The 17,500-nt window shown below is 36.9% G+C and overlaps 1 protein-coding gene across 1 annotated transcript in view; it reads left to right on the top strand.

Moving 5' to 3' along the window:
• Positions 1-11,446: 11,446 nt before the first annotated feature.
• LOC143041135 (uncharacterized) overlaps positions 11,447-17,500 on the top strand; it is a 55,644-nt gene continuing 49,590 nt past the window's right edge. The window contains exon 1 of the mRNA XM_076212893.1: positions 11,447-11,564. The gene's annotated coding sequence lies outside the window, so the exon portion shown is untranslated. The remainder of the gene's footprint in view (positions 11,565-17,500) is intronic.

Below are 17,500 nucleotides of genomic sequence, written 5' to 3'. Positions count from 1 at the left end.
CATATATATGTATATACATACACACATGTATATATATATATACATATATTATATATATATATATATATTATATATATGTGTGTGTGTGTAATACATATATATTTATATATATACATATATATATATATATATATATATATATATATATATATATAACACACACACACACACACACACACACACACACACACACACACACACACACACACATATATATATATATATATATATATATATATATATGTATTATATATATATATATATATGTATATATATGTATATATTTATATATATGTATATATATGTATATATGTATATATATGTATATATTTATATATATGTATATATTTATATATATTTATATATATATATATATATATATATATATATATATATACATGTGTGTTATATCAATCAAGTAAGCCATCCCGAGTCCACTGATGAACAAAGGCCTCCTTCATAGTATTCCATGAATCACACGACCGTACCATCCTCTGCCAAGTCACTCCTGCAAACTTCTCTATGTCGTGTCTCCACCTTCTGTTTGGTCTTCCTCTTCCACGCTTTTTATCTCCCGGCGTCCACTCAGTTACATACTTGTTCCATCGCTCATCAGTCGTTCGCACTAACCTACCTGCCCAATTCCACTTCCTCTCTTTTACTGCCTCCACAATATCTTTCACTCTAGTCTGCTCTCTCACCCAACTTGCTCTCTTTCGGTCTCTCAGTGTTATTCCCATCATCAATTACAATCTCTTTACTTTGAACTTTCGTGCTGAACATTACTTTGGTTTTACTCTTATTTATTTTTAAACCTACTTTGAGACTTTCTTTGTTTAGATCGCTCACCATATCTTGCAAGTCTTCTGCTCTTTCTGAAATATGAATAATGTCGTCCGCAAACCTTAGGTGGTTCAAATATTCGCCATTAATATTCAAACCTTTCTTTTCTCAACTCAACCTTCTGAAAATATCTTCCAAACAAGCTGTAAATAGTTTGGGTGAAATTGTATCGCCTTGCCGTACTCTTTTCTCGATCTTGATCTTTTCTGTATCTTTATGTAGTCGAATTATAGCGGTACCTTTCGCATAAATCTTTTCTAAAACTTTTACGATCTGTTCGTTTGTACCCTGTTTGCGTAGCGAGTTTAGTATTGCTATTTGTTCTACCGAGTCAAAAGCCTTCTCGTAATCTACAAAAAGCTGTCGTTTTCTCGATTAGTTTATTTATCCCCTGCAAATGGTCTAGGATTGAATATCCGCTCCTAAAGCCTGCCAGTTCTCTCGGTTGGTTTCCATATAAAATTTTATTTAGTCTATTTGTAAGGATCTTGGAGAATACTTTATATACGTTTGATAGCAAGCTAATCGGTCGATAATTACTAAGGTCCTTCAGGTCTCCTTTTTTATCAAGCAAAATCACTATAGCATTGCATCACGCATTAGAGAAGCTTTCTTGACGTAAGCACTGGGTGTACAACTGAGCTAATTTAATATGAACTAATTTCCCTGCGTCTTTCAACAGATCTATTGATATATCATCTTTCCCAGGTGCTTGCCCTCGTTTCATAGTTTTTAGAGCAAATTCTACTTCTTCCTTTGTAATCTCTGGTACAGTACTAACGTTTACACATGAATTTACTAACTCAACTATGGTCTTCGACGAGTAAAGCTCTTGGTAAAATTCTTCTACTTTTTTTTACCATTTTGTCTCTACATTTAATTATTTCTCCATTTCTATCTTTCAAACATATCATTTGCTGTCTTCCTAAAGCATGTCTGCGCTCGGTCACTTTAATACTTTTACCTCTCCGAATAGTTTCCTCTATTTCATCCATGTTTCTCTTTCTTTTCTCTAATACATACATACATACATACATACATACATACATATATATATATATATATAATATATATACATATACATATATTATATATACATATATACATATATATATATCTATATATATATATATATATATAATATATACATATATGCAGAGTCCACTAGGAAAAGGAAAAACACACGGAGTCCGAGCGCTTTCGTGATATATTCACATTATCAAGGAGTACAGAAAGATGAGAACAAAAAATGGAGATACAGAGTATAAGTAGGACAAGAGAGACATTTACCCTCCTCTCCGAAGCCTGAAAGCTCAGGTTGGGTCACTCGGTGAGGTCATGGAAACATATTATTATTACATTAACTTTTAAAATATGTACTATTTATATTACTGACAATATATGGATCTAATTTATATAATCCTAAACTATTATTAATGAGTTGGTCATAATTGCATTTGATAATTCCTGACTCTATGATATTTCTTTCTGTTATATTCTTACATTGTATAATTTTTGAAGCATTTTTCCAGTCAATAGGATGGTCAAATTCACAAACATGTTTAAAAAGTGCACTAGATTCTTGGCCCTTTTTTATGCTGTTTTTATGCTGTTTAATCCTAACCTCTAATTCTTTTCCTGTTTGACCTACATAATATTTGTCACATTTACTACAAGGTATTTTATATCCACAGCCTGTAGAATTGTCAGGGGAATTCTTTATGAGAAGATTTTTTAGAGTTGTGTTGTTCTTGAAGGCTACATTTACATTGAAATTTTTAAGAATATTAGGAATCTCTATAAGATTTTCATTAAAAGGAAGTACAAGTAAATTCTTTTTCTCAAACTTTTGTTTTGGTTCCCCTTTATAGAATGTCCTTTTTGCTTTTTTGAAACATTTGCCCAAAAAGAATTTGGGATATCTCAACTGTGTTCCGATGTCATAAATTTTGTTCATTTCGTCATCCACAAATTCTGGGCTGCAGATGCGCAGGCCACGAAGGAACATGGAAGAAAATGCTGACTGTTTAATTCTATTATGGTGGGCTGAATAGTAATGTATATACGCGTTGACATTGGTTGGTTTTCGGTGAATACTATAACTAAATTTCTTATTGCATCTGTGAATGTTACAATCTAAGAAAGAAATGCATGAGTCTTTTTCAATTTCTATAGTGAATTTTATAGAAGGGACCAATTGATTTAATTTAGTAACAAAGGTATCAACATTTTCATTGTTAGGCCAAATACAGAGAATGTCGTCGACATACCGAAACCATTTGACCTTCTTGGGAAGTATGTTTGCTGAAAGCTTGGTCTCAAAAAATTCCATGTAGATGTTGCTCAAAACGGTTGATAGGGGATTTCCCATCGCCATCCCAAATTTCTGTTTATAAAATTTTCCATTAAACTCAAATTTACTGTCTTTGATACACATCTCAATAAGGTCAATAATAGTTTTAGTATCATAAGAAAGATTGTGGTGTGGTAATTCTTCCGTTAGAAATTCAATCAGGTCATCAATTGGAACTCGAGTGAATAACGAAGTAACATCATAGCTGATCCTTTTAAAATCATAATCTATCTCAAGTCTATTCAATTTATCAATAAGATCAATATTGTTTTTGACATTTGCTTTTGATATTTTTCCTACGATTGGGTTCAATAGAGTCACCAGCCATTTGGACAATTTGTATGCTGCTGATCCTATTGAACTTATAATTGGTCTAACAGGGTTGTTTTCTTTGTGTATTTTGATTAATCCATACATATAAGGTAAATTTGGTGAAATGGACATAAATTTCTTCATTAAATTGTCGTCTTTCTTAAATATGCTCTTAATTTTCTTATTAAAAGAGCTGTTCACCAAATCCAACGGATTTTTATTAAGCTCACAATATGTCTCGGTGTCCATCAGAATTTCTTTCATTTTTTCTAGATAATCAGTTTTGTTCATTATGATTAAAGTATTCGATTTGTCTGCTTTAGTGATATGAATGTCTTGGTCTTTTTTGAGTTCTTTCAAAGTATTTTCGAATCTTAAAGGACAATTAGCATTACTATTTTTTGCCATTGCACTATATATTATTCCTTTGCAAATATTTAAGTCTTCTACTGTTAGATCACCAAATTTATCTTATAGAGATTCCTAATATTCTTAAAAATTTCAATGTAAATGTAGCCTTCAAGAACAACACAACTCTAAAAAATCTTCTCATAAAGAATTCCCCTGACAATTCTACAGGCTGTGGATATAAAATACCTTGTAGTAAATGTGACAAATATTATGTAGGTCAAACAGGAAAAGAATTAGAGGTTAGGATTAAACAGCATAAAAACAGCATAAAAAAGGGCCAAGAATCTAGTGCACTTTTTAAACATGTTTGTGAATTTGACCATCCTATTGACTGGAAAAATGCTTCAAAAATTATACAATGTAAGAATATAACAGAAAGAAATATCATAGAGTCAGGAATTATCAAATGCAATTATGACCAACTCATTAATAATAGTTTAGGATTATATAAATTAGATCCATATATTGTCAGTAATATAAATAGTACATATTTTAAAAGTTAATGTAATAATAATATGTTTCCATGACCTCACCGAGTGACCCAACCTGAGCTTTCAGGCTTCGGAGAGGAGGGTAAATGTCTCTCTTGTCCTACTTATACTCTGTATCTCCATTTTTTGTTCTCATCTTTCTGTACTCCTTGATAATGTGAATATATCACGAAAGCGCTCGGACTCCGTGTGTTTTTCCTTTTCCTAGTGGACTCTGCATATTTGTGATTCGCGTGTGACTTGTGAAATTTGTGCATATATACATATATATATATATATATATATATATATATATATATATATATACATACATACTTCAGTAACTAAAGTTCTGTAATCCTCAGTAATTAAACACAATTGTGCACCGATTGTTTAACATGATTACATAGAGATATAAGATAAAGAATCAGTGTTTAGAATGGCATTGTTTCGTCCAGACGGAACTAGAAATGATGCATCGAAATGAACGTAAGGTAAAGAGAGAGAGAGAGAGAGAGAGAGAGAGAGAGAGAGAGAGAGAGAGAGAGAGAGAGAGAGAGAGAGAGAGAGAGAGAATCTACAAAAAAGTAAACATATGAAAATAGTAATAATAATGAAATGGATAAGATGAAAATAATAAAACAAATGATAATAGAATGATAATCATGATGACGATGGTGACAATGATAATGATAATAATAGTGACACTAACAATACAACGACAAATAACAGAAAATTAAAGATATGTAAATAATAAGAAAATTAAGTAAACAATGTGTCACATTCAACACTATCTCTCGAAAACAAGATTGACAGAAAAAAAAATTGATCTACAAACACGACAAACACATCGTGCGATTGAAAAAAAAATACATCCTCCATTTATAGTTTTATCTTTTTTGTTGGGGGGGGGCGAGATAAGGGGGTCCTCAAAGCCTTCTGTGTGATTTTTATACTATAATACAATATATCATGCTATACTTAATGATATAATGTACAATAGTGTGTAAATTACTGTAATAGAGAAGACTTACAAAAACTCAACTTTGGTCTTTGGATCATGTGTGTGTGTGTGTGTGTGTGTGTGTGTGTGTGTGTGTGTGTGTGTGTGTGTGTGTGTGTGTGTGTGTGTGTGTGTGTGTGTGTGTGTGAAATAATTATCTGGAAAGCACTAAACATAAATAACGCGATGGTTCGATCGAAACTAATTGACAAATAGACGAACCAATACGAAAAAGCACCTGCATAAGCTAATGAAGATCCTTTATTCCCGTATGTCTACGTTCGTGCTTATTGTTCTCATTACCTCTGGATCAAAGTTCCTCCCCACTGTTATCTCAGATAACCAAACTCCTCCCCTTTTCCATGACGTATTGCGTATCTCAGCCAATTAGCAGCAGTCTGTGTCCATACCTTGATCCTGATTGGCTAAAATATTTTTTCAATGTCTGGAACCACACCCACTCCAATCCCTCCCTCCAACTCCCCCTCATCTAGAAATCGCTTTCTAGCTTCTTGGTTTCCTTCTTATGTTTCTAGGTTTCCTTCTTAGGCTTCTAGACAGAGGCTTAACTAGGGATCTTCCAGTTGCGTCCTTTTTACCTCTATTAGATTTCTAGATTTCTTTCTTGGGCTTCTAGACACATTAAGCTTAACTAGAGATTTTTCAGTTGTGTCCTTATTAGGCTTCTAGATACCCTTCTTAGTCTTCTAGATGCCTTTCTTAGTGCTCTAGATTCTTTTCTTAGGCTTCTAGATGCACTTCCAGGGTTATGAACCAGACATACCGTAGGATAGACTCGTTAGGTTTAACTAAAGTTCTTCCAGTTGTCTCCTTAGGATTCTAGATGTCATTCTTAGGTTCCTAGATGTCCATCTTGGGCTCCTAGATGTCCTTCTTAAGCTTCTAGATCCCTTTGACAAAACAACACTCTAAGATTGATTTAAAATTGCAGTTGCTGAGGAAATGGTCAGACTAGACACAAGTTTAAGGAACACAAAGGCAGTATACGACCTCTAAGATGCATAGATAACCTAGAGGTTGTATTCTACGTCTGTGTTCTAGGAAAAGCTTCAACGAATAAAACATTGTGCATTTGGTCCACCCCAATCCACTCGAGAAGTATATGCGGTTCCTGAAGACACAAAATATTGTCCTCGATATGACAAAATCACCGTTTTTCCCTCCAGAAGACAAACAAGCACAGTATTCGTGTTCTTCTATAGATCATTATCGGAGACAATGTTCTCGTTCTTGTCTGCAGACACTGTACGGTGCCCGTGTCATCGGGGTTTCAAGAATAATTCCGTTTTCTCCATGATTCATCCCGTTTTCTTCACACATTCAGCTTTTCCTGGGCATCAAGAATCATCCCATGTTCTTTAGGGACTCAGTTAACATCTTAAAATTTCTTGGACATTTCCTTTATTATCAAACTGAACTGGGAAACTTACTTCTTCAATAGTTCAAACAGTAACACATAAATCAAAGATCTTAATACTAACTTCAAAGTTCCTAGATTGATCTATTCTTCAAAGATTCACTTTTTTTAATTAACACCTTATATTCTATTAACAAACTAAAATGGGGGAAAAACATGTTTCTTGTATAGTTAAAACAGAATCACAAAAATTAGAAGTTCAATTCCACTTTGAAAATTCAATTTACGAGGTAAAAAAGCCCCCAGGGTCACCCATATTGAGAAGGTCTTGTACGAAAGACGAGATTAAGAATCAGCTTGGACACACAGTCGCAGGAACCAACTCCTAACGGACACGCCCCTACTGGCGAACAAGGATGATTATGGACTACTGTCATAGGCCTAAGCACAAACTGCGACGCAGGCGACACAGGCGACGCAGGCGACACAGGCGACACAGACGACGCAGCACAAACTTCCTGTTGCTGAAGTGAAGTAGTGTGAACTTCTCTCTCACTTGAAATGTTTCTATAAGTACTACCTCACCATTTCAAGTAAGAAGTTCAAATCGTACTTCAATTCAGCAACAGGAAGTCTGCCTTTGCTCTGTGCTGCGTCGCCTGTGTGGCCTGCGTCTCAGCTTGCGCTTAGGCCAGTGGTTCTTAACCTTGTTGGAGGTACCGAACCCCGCAAGTTTCATACATGCATTCATCGAACCCTTCGTAGTTGGAAAAATAAAATGTGTTTTTTTTTCTTCAAATTCAAAACATAGGAACTATATACTGTATTAGTGCACAAACTGTACCTTGGATCATTTGCACACACGAAATCACTGTGTTCAAAGAACAAAACCAACAAAACACGAATTTCACATAAAAAAAAACCTAATGAATATTTACTGCAAATCAATGTGACTTTTGCTGCTGTTGCCTCTTAGAGACAATTTCAGAAATGCGCGGCTTTACCTTGGCAAGTGCCACTCTCATATCATTTTCGCAACAAATTCTGTTCCTTTTCTTCGTTTTTATGTCTACCATCCTCGAAAAGGATTGCTCGCAAAGATATGTTGTAACAAACGGTATGAGTATCTCGAGGGTGTTCGTAGCAATAAGAGGGTGCGCTACGATTTGGTGACACCAAAACGTTGAGAGCGTTGTTGTTCTGAAGAGTTGCTCTTGAACCTGGCTTTGCTGCAGTTCAATGATTGCGTCCAGGTATTCAACATTGACATCTGCTGTCGCAACACTAAACGTGAACGGCTGTCTCACCCATTCTGGATATGATTTTCTGGTGATGAAGTATCCGCCGAACCCCGGAAACTGACTCACCGAACCCCTGGGGTTCGATCGAACCCAGGTTAAGAAACACTGGCTTAGGCTATTGGCAACATGGGGCTCTGAGTAGGTGTAGGTGAGGAGGGTTCGTCAGAAGACGCGTAGCTGCGGCCGAAGCCGTCACCTTTGCCCTACTATGCGTTTGGACTATTGGGGCAGGCAACAGTCGCTGCTGGGAATCGGAGAGGAGGGGGGGGGTCGAACCCACAACTAAACGAGTGCGAGATCAGAAAGCCTCCGATTGTGCCACCAACGCTCTGGGCATCCTATGAATATAAAGAACTAAACTGAATATATTAAACGATGAGGCATTAACAATGTATCTCGTCATGAACTGGGCAATTTTAGGCTTAAGAAGGAAATATGCAAGAACTGTTTAGCCAATAGAGTAGTCAACGAATAGGATAGACTTAGTAACAATGTAGACTGAAACTATTGCCTATTTTAAGAGAAGATGATACAAGTTTATGGATGGGGACGACTGGTGGTAAGGGGCATGGAACTGCCTAGTGTAGGCCTTACGGTCTCATGCAGTCTTCTTCATTCTTATGTTCTTTTAAAATGTGTGGCAATGAGGTGAGGTTATACAGCCACATCTCAATCAACACAAAACACCCAATGTTGCCAGGGGCGTTCCTGACCACTCATCAACCTGAATGTCCGACCGCACTGTTTCTTGTATTTACGGACTGTAAGCACACTCCAAGCAGGTCCAATTCTTTGACATTCAGCAACCTGAGGGAGATGAAGATTTGCACGTACGTGAGAATCCTCGCAGAAGACAACAAAACGGATGGTTTGATGGAAGAACTGAAGTACATTAGCTGAGATATCGTGGGACTGAGTGAAGTCTGAAGGGCAGAGGATGTCAACAACCTGAGGGAGATGATGATCTACATCCACAACGTGAGAATCCTCGCAGAAGATCACAAGCTGGACAGTTTGCTGGAAAAACTGGAGAACATTAACTGGGATATCGTGGGACTGAGTGAAGTCTGAAGGGGAGAGGATATCAACAACCTGAGGGAGATATTGATCTACATCCACAACGTGAAAATCCTCGCAGAAGATAACAAGCTGGACAGTTTGCTGGAAAAACTGGAGAACATTAACTGGGATATCGTGAGACTGAGTGAAGTCTGAAGGATAGAGGAAAAGCTCGTGTAGCCACAAAATAGTCGCCACCTGTTCTACTATGGAGGTAAAGAGAAGGAAAGGTACAGAGGTCCAGCAGTCTTAGTTAACAGAGATACTAGTGGAGACGCAATAAAACTCAATAGTGGATCAGTTTCTATAAACGATACATTCTATAACTCAAACTTATACTCCAAAAATAACAGAGTTCAGACTACAAAAGCTGAGTTCCTCAAAGGTGATACATGTTAGGTAATGGATCAAGATGAAACTAAATTTATGTTGGTGGTCGGAGACTTCAATGCCAAATTAAGGAAAACATTGCAGGCGAATCGTTCATTGGGAAGTTTGGAAAAGGTAAAGGAAAGGACAGGCGAAATGCTAGTTCATTTTGCTAAGAAATACAGCATAACTAAAAACTTTTTCAAAAGCGTGAAGGTTGGGGAGAAATCTCTTCGGGCTGCGCCAAAATATCATCCATACACAACCATAACAATATATAGAGAAAAATCAAAATCGAAAAAGGAGTAAGACAAGACAATCCAAATTTTTGCAACTTGACTCTGAGTGATTTTTCCGAGAACTTACTTGGGAAGAAGAACTTTTTTTTGAAATGTTAATGAGGAATGAAGAAGATGGAGCAAGAAAAAGACACGTGTCTAGTTCCGAGTTTATTCCTGACCGGTTTCGCTCTAAGGAACTAGACCCGTGTCTTCTTCTTTTTCCATCTTCAATTTGATACACGCCTCAACATTAATGAGGAATATTTCGATCACCTCAAGTTTGTGTATGACACCAATATCTTTCCATAACTAATAGAATACTTAGAAATTACGCTTAGTAGATTAGACAGATTTAGGTTTAAGAAGGAAATAGGCAAGAACTGGTTTACCTAATAGAGTGATTAAGGAATGAAACAGACTTAGTAACTACGATGCAGTGAGTGCTGAAACAATTGACTAATTTAAGAGAAGTTGAGATAACTTTATGGACTGGGATGACAGATGGTAAGGGGCATGGAACTACCTAATGTAGACCTTAGGGTCTTTTGTATTCTCCTCCATTCCTATGTTCTCAGCAGGAGAGCCTCAAAATAGGTGTGAAAAAGGAATAAGAGATTCAAAGTAAATTTGAATTTTAAGTAAAACAGTAATCATAATCAATGACGAATATATTACAAGCTGAAGGCAAAGAGTATAATTATTTAAGGAATGTTAGAAATGACTACATATCATGAAAGTGGACAATAAGACATACAATTACAAAGCTGGGGTGAAAATTATAAAGGTATAATACAATGCAATGTTTTAATCCTAAAATTCAAAGTAAGACAATTATGATCAATGGTGAATATTTTACCATAGAAAAGAGAGAGAGAGAGAGAGAGAGAGAGAGAGAGAGAGAGAGAGAGAGAGAGAGAGAGAGAGAGAGAGAGAGAGAGAGAGAGAGAGAGAGAGAGAGAGAGAGAGAGAGAGAGAGACACAGGGGGGGGGGGTGGAGATGATTCAACCAGACGCCATTCTTGTTGGTCCCAACTGGGAGTTAATGCGCACAAGACTTACCAAGTCCACTTTTTTTCTGAAATAACAGTTCGATATGATTAAAATCAACTGCCGTTTGCCAGAAGAAAGACTGTGAAGGACGCCTAAGTGGACTAAATATGTTTAGCCTCTCGAAAAGAAGACTGAGAGGAGATCTATTTGAGGTCTTCAAAATTGACTAAGGACTTGAAAAATGGACGTGGAAAAATATTTGACATTGACACACACCCCGAATACAACCAGAAGTAACGTAAACAAAATTGTAGGAAAACGATTTCAAACAAACGAGGCAAGATGCCTTTTCTTCAATCGCCTTGTTAATGTCATCCAACGTCGTCGATTGGTCCACTTTTGGGGTTTTCAAAAAACGTCTTGACACTTTCCTTAGCTACAAATCCTTGATTAGAATTATTTCCTCCAATATAGTTAAAAAAAAAAAGTCTGTTATAGTATTAGATTAGATTAGGTACTACAAAGACATGTAAAGACAGATAGATCTGTTGCTGGTTGTCTGTCTATGTAATTCTTCGAAGCTCCTCCTACTTTCTAACATCTCTCTCCTCCTCCTCTTCCTCCTCCTCCTCCCTCCTCCCTCGGCGTTTTGTAACCTAAAGAGCTTCAGTAAGAGTGGGTCTCGATAACGAAGCTGACAGATAAGAGTGCCCTTGGTCAAGCAGTGCTACCTCGGCCAAACCTTCTGCTCTAGGTTCCTCGTACCCAAATATCCTTTCCGGTAACTACCAAAGGTGAGTTCCAAGAAGACACAGGCTTCCTCCTGAAGGAGGGGGAAGAGGATGGGAGGCGCTGGAGGAGAGGAGAAGAGGAGGTGGAGGGTGAGGGAGGGTGGGAGGGGAGTCAAATGGCGGCTGCCGTTACCATTCCTTCAATTTGGGAACACAAGGAAATTTATCCCAAAATTGTTCAATTTGGCAATCATGGAGACTTAATGAAGGCCCTAGGAAAAAAAAAATCAAATTTTCTTATAATTGAAGACATATTAAGATCTATTTGATCTTCGAGATTTGTGTTTCTTATAGTACTGGGAGAAGTGATATCAGTGGCTATTTGTGTGAGCCATTATTGTCTAACAGCCGGCTATAGTCCTAACCGGCTGCATCGGGTTTAAGAAAGTTAAACTGGTTTTACTAACTTTGAATTATAAAATTCAAGTTAGTGGGGATTGTTATGATAAAAGATAAATGTAATTTTAATTTTGGATGAAAATGATAATTACGTTCTACCAACTCAAGATGTCGGCCATTCCGACAATAGTATCGCCGACGATTCTCGATATTTTTCAATAAAAAGATAAAATAAATGAAAAAATAAATTAAATTAAATAAAACTAAATCAGTTTGGGGTCAACCAGAATAAACCCATTAAAGGTCCCCTTACAAAATCAGTACAGAGGAGAATGACCAAAATGATTCAAGGGCTTCTTATTTTAACTTATGTAGGCAGGTTTAGGCACCTTAAATTACACTCTGGAAAAAGTGTAGGGTGATCTAATAGTATTCAAAGGGGTCAAGCAGTCAAGGTCATCATATTAAGACAGCAGGGCAGGACTCGTAGAAATGGATTCAAGTTGGGCAAATTTAGTTTTAAGAAGGTAATAGGCAAGAATTTGTTTACCCACAGAATGTTTAATGAATGGTTAATGACATGGAACTGTCTAGTGTAGTAGGCCTTATGGTCTCTTGCAGTCTCCTCTATTCTTATGTTCTTCTGTTCTTATGTGCAGAAGGGTGTTTTAGTCTCACCCCCTTGGGGAGGGGTGGGGGGAGGGGGGAGGGGGGGATCCCATACGCAGCAGCAAAAGGGGGAGGGGGGCTATACTAAACCCACAACTGTGTCGTTTATTCGCTTTGCAAAGGGCCATACTTTTGAAACCTTTAGAATGCTCTGAACCATTCTTATTTCATTTATCTATTTTCATTTATTTTGAGTCACGAGCCTCTTTAAGAATTTGGTGCAAGCTGTGAAACACATATGTATACACATACATAAACTCACACACACAATCACACACTAACACATACAATCCAAAAAAGGACAATGGAAAAATTACAATTATTTAATTCTAAACCTTCATTTGATCTTCATGGACTCCCCCCCCCCAACACCCACAGAGCCCAAACAAAGATCCAATCTCATCTACCAATATATAAATAACTAACAACTCACTGTTAAGCAAATTTATCCCATCGTAATCTAGCCTAATTCAAATTAACCCTAATCCAATCCCAGCATAACTTAACCCTAACTTAACCTAACTTAGACTTAACCTAATCCGATTCTAGCTTAACCTAACCCAACCCTAATTTAATCCAAACTTTACCTATATGTAACCTAACCCAACCTTATCAACTTTCCATTACCAAGTCAGCCTCATCCAATACCCATCTAAATAGATTTACTGTGAATTTGTATATTTACTCGTTTATCTATGTATCTATTACTATTCAGAAGATCTTTCGATATGCCATCTTCCCCAGTTACTTTTACTCATTTCATATTTTTCACAGCAAACGCTATTTCTTTCTTTGTAACTTTTGGTACACTACTAACGTCTACAGATATATATATATATATATATATATATATATATATATATATATATATATATATATATATATATATATACTTTTTTCAAATATATCATTTGATGCCTCCCTAAAGTTAGTTTGCGTTCGACCCCTTTAATCCTTTTACCTTTCTGAATAGTTTCTTCTATTTCGTCCATATTTCTCTTTCTTTTTTTCTCACCTCTGCCTTCTGTTTATAATTTGCTTAGTCTTTCTTTTTATTAGGTCATTTCTAGCTTTGGAATATATCTTTTGTCTAATGTTTTTTGTACTTCTTACTTTTAGTGCCAAATCCCGAAGGATATTCACTAAATTCAAATTCATACATTCAAGCTTCTATTAACATCTTAATTACTAACTGAAGATTCTTCTTGATATATGCAACATTCGTAAGTCTTATTTTTTTCTTCAAAACTAGTTTATATTTCTCGGCTCTGAAATCAAATGTAGCTGTACACTCATGGTTACTACCTATATTTACTGTAACAATGCTAACGCCCTTGCTCTGATCTCCTAATATGAAGTCTATTTCGTTCTTTGTTATTCCATTTACAAAGGATTACAAAGGCGGAGCATGCCGACAGGAGACCTTTTGATCCATATCTAGGTCGGATGAAAAAAAAAAAAAAAAAAAAAAAAAAAAAAAAAAACCATACACACACACAATGTATATATATATATATATATATATATATATATATATATATATAATTATATATATATATATATATATACATACACACATACATATATATACATCATATTATTAATAAATTAAAACTATAATAATGTAAAATAACAAATATAATACATAAAAAAAAAGCATAGGTATAGTTGAATAACAAACAAACAGGTAAATAGTAAATGATTATAAATTGACATATAACTAATAATAAATGAAAATCAGACAGACAAATTATAACAAAACAAAAACAAATAATATAACATAAATTATAATCATTACAGCATCTTACTTAGGTATTTATCTAAATGATTCTTAAAGCTTTGAACTGAACTACATTGCACTACCTGTGCAGGAAGTTTATTCCATTCATTAACTACACGGTTGGCAAAGTTGTTTCTACCTACTTCCAAATTGAATCTATTTCCGGACAGTTTGAGACCATTGTTTCTTGTCTGATTCTCATTCAATGTGAAAATTTGGTCACTTTTGATGTTGTCAATTCCCTTTAAAATCTTAAAGACCTGTATCAAGTCACCGGATTCCTCCGGGTCCATTTGCGACCTACACGCTTTTGGAAGTGTTCATTATCCTCATGTTGTAGTCACCTGCAAAAATTGACCGACATCTCGTCTGACATATCTCTCATTTACTCCAAACTTACCAATGCACGTCTCATCTCCCATGTTCTACCCAACTTTAGCATTGAAATCACCTTTTACCAACGTGTCTTTACGTTTTTATTGATCCATCACCTGACTTCAATCATCATAGGACTCAACTGCATCTTTTGAACTCTGTGAAGTTGGTGCATAAACCTGATCTATTTCTAGGGTGTAGCTTTTACACAGCCTAATCACAATCCAAGCTACCTTGTCTGATAAACTACCGAATTTGACTACGTTGCCAGCAACCTCTCGGTTTATCAAGAATCATACTCCATTAGCTCTTTTTCCTTACCTCTATAGTAAAACAGGTGGTGACTATCTTGTAACTGTATCAACTTTTCTTCCGCTCTTCGGACTTCGCTCAGTCCCACGATGTCCCACTTGATGTTGTCTAGTTCTTCCATTAAACTCTCCAGCCTGTGGTCTTCTGAGAGGGTTCTTACGTTGTAAGTATAGATCTTCATTTTCTTCATGCTATTTAATGTCCAAGATTTGGATCTGGTTGGGCAGTTTTATATATATATAATGGCAGGGGGTGGAATGGGTGGGAGTAGGTACGTGCCTTTGACTTGGCTACCTCTCTTGTAAGGGGGAAAAAGCTCATGGTATATAGATTAAGATTCTCAAGCCTGCTCACCACGCCAAGGTATCAGCGTGTGAAAAAAACCTAGGAAAGAAGTTCATTGTAGAACAATAACAGAAAGACATATGAAATGAATGGGGGAGACTGCAAGAGACCATAAGGCCTACACTATACACTACAGCTATATACCACAGTGTATACCTTAAGAAAGCGTTCCTGAATTATGTGCAATGCTATGGTGATTTTACTTCACAAGGACAACTTAAGGTGGTGGCACACTCGGCTAGCATGCTACTCGCTTTTGCTACTTGGTTTGAGTAGCAACGACCTCGGTAACGATTTTTTTTTCAAATTTCAAAATTTGTGAAATGGCTCTTACGTCTGAGAAACTGAACTAAGAAAAGTCAAACCTAGACGAAGTCTAGAATATGTAACCCAAGTCGTTGCTACTCAAACCAAGTAGCAAAAGCAAGTAGCTTAGTGTGCCGCCACATCTAGCAGCTACCAGCCGATTAGTTTGTTATCGCACGTAAACAAATTATTTTCCAAGATTTTTACAAATTGACCAGGCAAAGTTCAAAGAGCAGATGAAAACCTAACAAAAACAGTCATTATGAACAGATACTGAGAACAACTGGACTAAAGTCCTGTTCACACTAGCGGTTTCCGCGCGGAAACCGCGGCGGTACCGGATAGCTAAGGAAAAATTGCGCGGTTGTGTGTGAACGCCCCCAATGACTTACACTGTAACTGAACAGCAGCGGTTCAAACCGCTCGTGTGAACAGGGTCCGTGTACAGCGGTCGCCAGGGGTGGCGAAAAGGTGTCAAAAGTACGTGTGGGGGTTGGGAGTTGACACCAGGAGGCGCTTAGTGTTGATATGACCGCAAATATCACGTTCTCATCGGCGGTTGCCACCTCCATATCCGTTCGTGTCTGCTGGGGCAGGAAACGGGTGAATCACGCACAGCTGGGGGATGTTCCCTGGGTTCCCCCCCTACATACACATACACACACACACACACACACACACACACACACACACACACACACACACACACACACACACACACACACACACACACACACACACACACACACGTCGTCAAAGTCTCTCTGTATCGCTGTGAAACCAATAAACCGATTATTATTAATGATAGTATCTCTCTCTCTCTCTCTCTCTCTCTCTCTCTCTCTCTCTCTCTCTCTCCCACATACACACACACACACACACCCACAAACACAGGCATGAGCACAAAAGAGGAAATGGGAAAACGTTTCTAAACGTGTACATCTAAGGTGTTGAAATTTGTCCGAAATGTATGTGGGAGAGAATACCGAAAGTATAGTACAGGATTGGTTCAATGGAAGGTGTGCAAGAGGCAAAAAAATAATTAGGACACATACACACAGGCGGGGACAGAAATAATGAGAAACGTCTCTAAACATTTGGGAGAAATATATGTCCCAAGATTACGTGGAGAGAGAGAGAGAGAGAGAGAAGAGAGAGGAAGAGAGAGAGAAGAGAGAAATCAGTATAAAAAATCGTGCCTCTGGTCCGTAGGGATGTTACTAATGACACTAACATTATCTAATGCATAAAAGTCAATACCCCGGACAATGCCCCATACAAGGTGCTAGATAATTAATGTCATGAATCTGCACATATTAGGAATATGACTGCTTCTGTACGGTACTCCATTCTCAATAAAGACATAGGAAGATTGGTATGGGTATTATGACGAGCTACAAGACCAATACAAAATACATATACCATAGGTCGTTTCCGCCTTATAAGGGGGTAGCCTGATCACAAAGATACTTGTTTGGGGACGTTAAAAAAATCAGATACTTGTCCGGTTCCGATACATGCAATGATAATTATGATTCTAGTGGTTTATTTCTAGGACCTGCACAGTTGGTCGGATACTTAATGAACAAAGTACATTTATTTATTATTTATCGGAATTGGAAGTTTGGAGCAGTATCGGAACTCTTATCGGAATCGTTAAAAGTTTTTGTGTCATTCTATCACTAGCCCATCATCTCGGCATCTCGTGGAGGATGGGCCATCCCTCCATTTTGCCACATCACTCGCAGCGATTTCATCGCAGGAGAGGGTTTACTTCCATCGATTCATGTGCAAATATGCGAAACAAATCATA

This window comes from Oratosquilla oratoria, chromosome 30, assembly GCF_046742065.1.
Source record: "Oratosquilla oratoria isolate Oo_2021 chromosome 30, ASM4674206v1, whole genome shotgun sequence".
Classification (NCBI taxonomy): domain Eukaryota; kingdom Metazoa; phylum Arthropoda; class Malacostraca; order Stomatopoda; family Squillidae; genus Oratosquilla; species Oratosquilla oratoria.
This window is presented reverse-complemented; position numbering and strand designations above follow the sequence as displayed.